The sequence below is a fragment of the Crocuta crocuta genome, unplaced genomic scaffold (genome assembly GCF_008692635.1).
Source record: "Crocuta crocuta isolate KB4526 unplaced genomic scaffold, BGI_CrCroc_1.0 scaffold129, whole genome shotgun sequence".
In the NCBI taxonomy this organism is placed as follows: Eukaryota; Metazoa; Chordata; class Mammalia; order Carnivora; family Hyaenidae; genus Crocuta; species Crocuta crocuta.
The window spans coordinates 677,001-682,452 of record NW_027551571.1 but is presented as its reverse complement, the minus strand read 5'-3'; positions in this window follow the sequence as shown (position 1 = coordinate 682,452).

The following is a 5,452-nucleotide window of genomic DNA, read 5'->3' as shown; positions in this document are numbered from 1 at the left end:
GGGGTCCTCCTGGGGTGGGGACGACTGTGACTTTGTCGGAAGACAGGCCCTCCCACCTGAGGGGCTCCAGGGGCTCACGGGGCTGCAGTGTCCAGTGGGCCGTGTCTCTGTGACGCCTGTTGGAGCCGCGGGTCTTCGGGTCCTGTGGCGCCCTCCGTGTGAGGCCCGTTTCTCCGGCATCGCTGCCGTGTGCCGAGCCGAGGGACCCCCACTTGCCTTTGACTGGCCCACGACCTCCATTCACGTCCCGGGCACGGGTCTGTGGGGAGAGGCCCTGAGCGGGGGGCCTCACGGGGCCAGAGTCCTGCACTGCAGTGGGCTCCCGCGAGGACACTGTAGCCGTCACCGCGGTCACTGACCTCCTTTTGGGGAGAGGGAGGTGCCATGCACAAACCCACATCAGAGAAGTGGGGAGCAGGACCGAGCCCCGGGCGCCCCAACACCATTATTAAAGCCCCAAGTTGTGGCGGCTCGCACAGGAGCCCACACACGAGGGAAACGTCCTTGTCGGTGGCCCCACTTTGGGGAAGTAGCAAAGGCCACGTAGGACCTGGCTGTGGGCTTGTCCTGCGTGGCGCTCTCTGCAGCGCAGGGGTGGGGTGAGACGGTGGAGTACAGCCTCGGGTGGGGGGAGACAGGGCACCACCTTGGTTCTGTCGCCACGAACCGCTCCGTGTGAATGAGCTACAACCACGTTTCTGTGGCCAGGGGTGGGAGGGAGCAGCCGAGAAGCAGGGTGCGGCCGGGTCCCGCAGCTGAGGACCCAGGTTCCAGGAAGTTAATGCAGCCCCTCCCCCCGCCCCACTTCCCGGGCAGCTGGAGGGGGCGTGTGCCAGGGTGTCAGCACTTCTGTTACCGTGACCCGCCTTCCAGGGGTGTGGAGACGCACCGCTGCTGGCCGACGTCCCTTGTCTGGGACAGCAGGGCCACCACAGGAGATGGGGGCATTCTGTAGGCGGGGGAGCCTCAGGGCTTGGCGGAGTCTGCGGCACAGCTGGGACCACGGTAAACCCCAGCCACCTGAGCGAGCCTGGCGCGACCCAGAGTCCCGTGTGGCCTCGGGGCAGGGACCGCAGCCGGCTTCCCAGGGCCGCGGCCGTGTGGGTGCCGGGACCAGCGCCGGCCAGCGCCCTGACCTCAGGCCCTCTGTGCCCCCCGTGTGTCCCCGCGGCCCCGGGGGGGCTCTGGCCGGAGGGGCGTTCAGCCCCTGTGGCCCGTTTCCCGGGCAGCTTTCTGCCGCAGCCGCCGTCCGAGGCACCGAGAAGGAAGCGGTGTCCACCGCCCCCCAGCAGCACGACCACCGGGGAAGGAGCTGAGCCGCTTTCCTGCTCCGCGGCTGGTCTATTCTAAACTCTCGAAGCCGATGGCCCAGTCCCCTTTCTGATGTAGCCGTGATGGTTTAAGGAGATTCAGACATGATTCTCTACAGCGGGAAGAAGAAAAATAGAAGTGAATGTATGGTAATGATGAATCCTTCAAGTTCTGTGTCTAAAATTGCTGCTAGCCCTGAGCTGCTGCCCGAGAATCCACGCCCCGTTGTGTGCTCCCGCCCAGCGCGCCTGCGGAGGACGGGGCGGGGTGGCCGCTGCCTCGTCAGCGCTGCGGCTCACGCTGTGTGTGCGAGGAGGCCGAGGCGGAGCCTGGCTGGGTGGGGGACAGTCGCCCGGGCACCCACGGGGGGCCGTCACGGGCCCGCGGCTCCCCTTACAGAGGAAGGAGTCGCTCTGTGGGCGCAGCCTTCTCCCGCCAGGGGGTGGCCGTCCCTCCCCCGAGTCAGCCTGCAGGGGGCCTTGGTCAGACGTGGTCGGAGCGACATCACACGTAGGTGAAAGCGGCCGTGCCCACGAATGACTGATCCCGCCCCTGCTCCACGTCCAGCGTGGCCCCTGGTGTCGCGGCTGAGTGGGGCGCGTGGCTCCAGACGGCCCTTGAGCTGCGGCCCGTGCCGACCACGACCGGAGAACGCCCTTCCCTCCAGCCCTTTCTCCCTGGTGGGCCCAGTGGCCCTCGTTTCTGGAACTGTGCGTCCCTTCCGTTATCGGGACGTGTCCCGTCCTCCTACGTGGCATGGGTTCCTTGAGGACAGAGGCCACTGACAGTCCTCAGCGTTTGCTGTGGCCAGCGCACTCCTGACTCAGGGCCCGTCTGTCGCCGTGGGCAGGAGCACGTGGCAGGTACGAGGGAGACGGGGCTGGGTCAGCAGGGCCACGTGGGCGGGGTCACTGCTCCACCCTGAGAATTCACAAGAGACGTCTCCCAAGTCGTGGGAGGCAGACGCCCGGCCGTGGGGCTGGTGCCACGTCTGCTGCCTTCGGGCATCTGATCAGTGCTCCCGATCGCATGTGCAGAGCAGCCCCTGGCCTGTTGAACGTGGGGCCCGGGGGTCCCCGGTGTAACCAGGCGCAGGGCCAAGGGGCCCGTGGCCAGCACACCGCACACAGAACGGTGAGAGGCGATCGCAGCCCTCTCTCTGGGGGCCCCCGGCCCTCTCTGTTGACTGCTTTCTGGCCAGGTGACCGGGGTCAACCCCTTCTCCCTTTTGGGCCTGCGTGGGTATCAGGGGGACCTGTGCCCTCAAAGCTTCTCCAGCTCTGATTGTGGCCCCTGAGCCTGTGNCCCCCGGGCTCCGAGCAGGGCAGGGCACACCTGCGCCCTTCCGGCCCCTCCCAAGCAGTGGCTGCGGCACGGCGGTGCCAGAGGACGGCTCTGTGGGGATGGATTTGTGGCTATTAGTGGCATGTGCCCCCGTTTGTATGCAGAGACACTGCAGTTGGCCGGGGGGAGAATTCATTTTCTTTCATTTTTAATCAGACAGTCGGAGACTGACAGCACAGGGGCAGCCACACACACGGGTGCTGAGGACAGCGGCGTGGGCCCCGTGGGTCCCGTGGGTCCCCAGCGCTGCTCACCCACAGGGCGCCTGGTGGGAGTGGGGACGTTCCAGACTCTACGATGACCTCGGGTGACCTTGCAGCCTGGGAGTGCATCACACCCAGCTGGAGCGCGTCAGCCTCGGTGACTGTCATCTGCAGTCACCACCGCCCCTTTCTTTTAGCATCGTTTGGCGCCTCGAGCGGGGTTTATGGTTGTGCAGCCAGAGGGCTGAGTTTGGGTCATGATTGGGCCCCTTTATGAACTGGGAGACTTTGGGCAACGTCCCGGTCTGGGTGATGGCTTCCTGGTGAACAGATAGTAGGGCCCTCGTCCTGAAGGCACAGGTCACATCCTATGAGGTGCGGATGGCGCCCAGGAGGAGTTCACGTTCAGTAATCTCTCTCCTTCCTGTTCCCGAAAGCACTCACGTGTCAGCTGCTGTGCGGGCGGACGGGGTAGCTTCGCCCGCCTGACCTGGGGCGCCAGACTCGGGCCGCCTTGGCGCGTGTCCTGCTCTGGGCATTTCTGTACACAGAAAGCGGACGCGGACCCGCCAGCCAGGCAGGTGAACGGCCCGCAAGGGCGTCCCAGCCTCCTGGGCACTGACCCCATGGAGGTGGGCCAGGCTCTGCGACACGGACTAAGTGTCACTCGCTGCTGCGCCCTGTGGCCACCCAGGAACCAGCCTTTGACCACTTCCATGCTGTGTCCCGACAAGGGGCAGGGTGGTGGAGCGACACTGGCCGGGGGCGGGGGTGGGGGTCTGTATGGGGCACGTTCCTGAGCTCAGCAGCGGGCTGTGAGGGTCGTGCTCCCTGCTGGCCTGGAGGGTCGAGCCCGCCTTCAGCGGTCACATGACAGACCAGCTGGAGGATGTGGTGACCGGAGGGCGGTGGGGGCTCAGACACTGTGGGGGAAGGGACGTGGGGGGTCCCCTGTGCAGGTGCCTGGAGGGGGAGGCTCCTGACCCACCCACCTGGCCCGGCCGCCTGGCAAGCACCCAACCAGGGAGGCACAGAGCAGAACTGAGCCCTGTGACCTGGCTCTGCCACCTGCCAGGCTCCAGGACGAGTCAGTGAGCTCTGCTTCAGCCTTCTCATCTGTGAAATGGGTGAATGAAGTGAACTGGTTTGTCGGCTGTTAAGTAGCAGAGAGAGACTGTTTTCCTGTGGACTGAGGCCCACGGGGGAAGACCTGGATCACTGCTGGCCGGTGGCCCCTGTGTGTCACCTCCTGGTTTGCTGAGGAGGCTGCCCCCGTGCACCACGGGACGGTCCTCACCACGCCTGGTATCCAGGGGAAGGTATTACGTGAAACACACGGGCTGTGGACGGGCAGGAGCTGGCAGAGGAAAAGCCGCAGCAGGGCTGAGGGGTGGCGGGGCCCTGCACACCTCTCGCTCTGCCCCCGCCCGGGGACCCGCTCCCATCGCCCACGGAAACCACTCTCCGGAAAGGGCCGCCGCTGGTCACCCGAGCGGCCTCCCCAGCTGGCGAGCCTCCCAGCGCGGCGGGTGGGCAGGAGGTCGGGTGCTCTGGCCGCAGACACCCCCGTGTCAGCGCTGTGCAGACAGACAGTCGGGAAACCAGGGAGCGCCCCTTCCCGGCCCCCCCCCCCAGCAGCTCTGGGCCCCCGCGCTTTGCTCTGAGCAGGAAGGGCAGCGTGTCCCGCCCGCGAGGACACAGAACGTGCCCCCCAGAGGAGCTTCTGCTCAGGGGGCGCCTGAAAGGAGAGGTACGCGGACAGGTCACGGTGACTCCAAGCGACTGTGAGAGCCTCGGCCTGCCAGCCCCGGTCCCAACCGGGGGGACGGGCGCCGGGCACTGAGCATCATCTCGCTTGAAGCTTCCAGCAGCCCGTGGGGCAAGGACCGTGTTCTCACGTTGGAGCAGGTGCGGCCGGGCCCTCAGCGGGTCTGCGGGGTCGCCCACCGGGAGGTCGCGGCGCCGACTGGGGTCTAGTCCGGGGGCCCAGCCGCCGGCCCCTGGGCATGCACTCCTGGTTCGGAGTGACATGGGCGTGTGTGCGTGGGCGAGCGCGTGTGCACTGGGGGTGTGTGCGTGGGCGAGCGCGTGTGCACTGGGGGTGTGTGCGTGGGCGTATGTGGGGGTGGGCGTGGGCGAGCGCGTGTGCACTGGGGGTGTGTGCGTGGGCGAGCGCGTGTGCACTGGGGGTGTGTGCGTGGGCGTATGTGGGGGTGGGCGTGGGAGAGAGCGTGTGCACTGGGGGTGTGTGCGTGGGCGAGCGCGTGTGCACTGGGGGTGTGTGCGTGGGCGTATGTGGGGGTGGGCGTGGGCGAGCGCGTGTGCACTGGGGGTGTGTGCGTGGGNTGGGGGCACGCTTGCTGAGTGTGGGCCGAGTGCTCTTCGCTGTGACTGCGCGTCAGGACGCGGCAGGGTAAGGGGAGCTGGTAGGAGCGGGGCCCGGGACAGGCCGGGGGTCCTGTCACGCGGGGGTCGCTTGTGCAGGTGGACGTGAATTTAGCTTTTGAAGCTCAAGACGCCAGACGACACTACGGTGCAGTCAAGGGGAGGCTGACTTTAGTTTTGTGAGGACACCCGCACGTGGTCCGGGACCC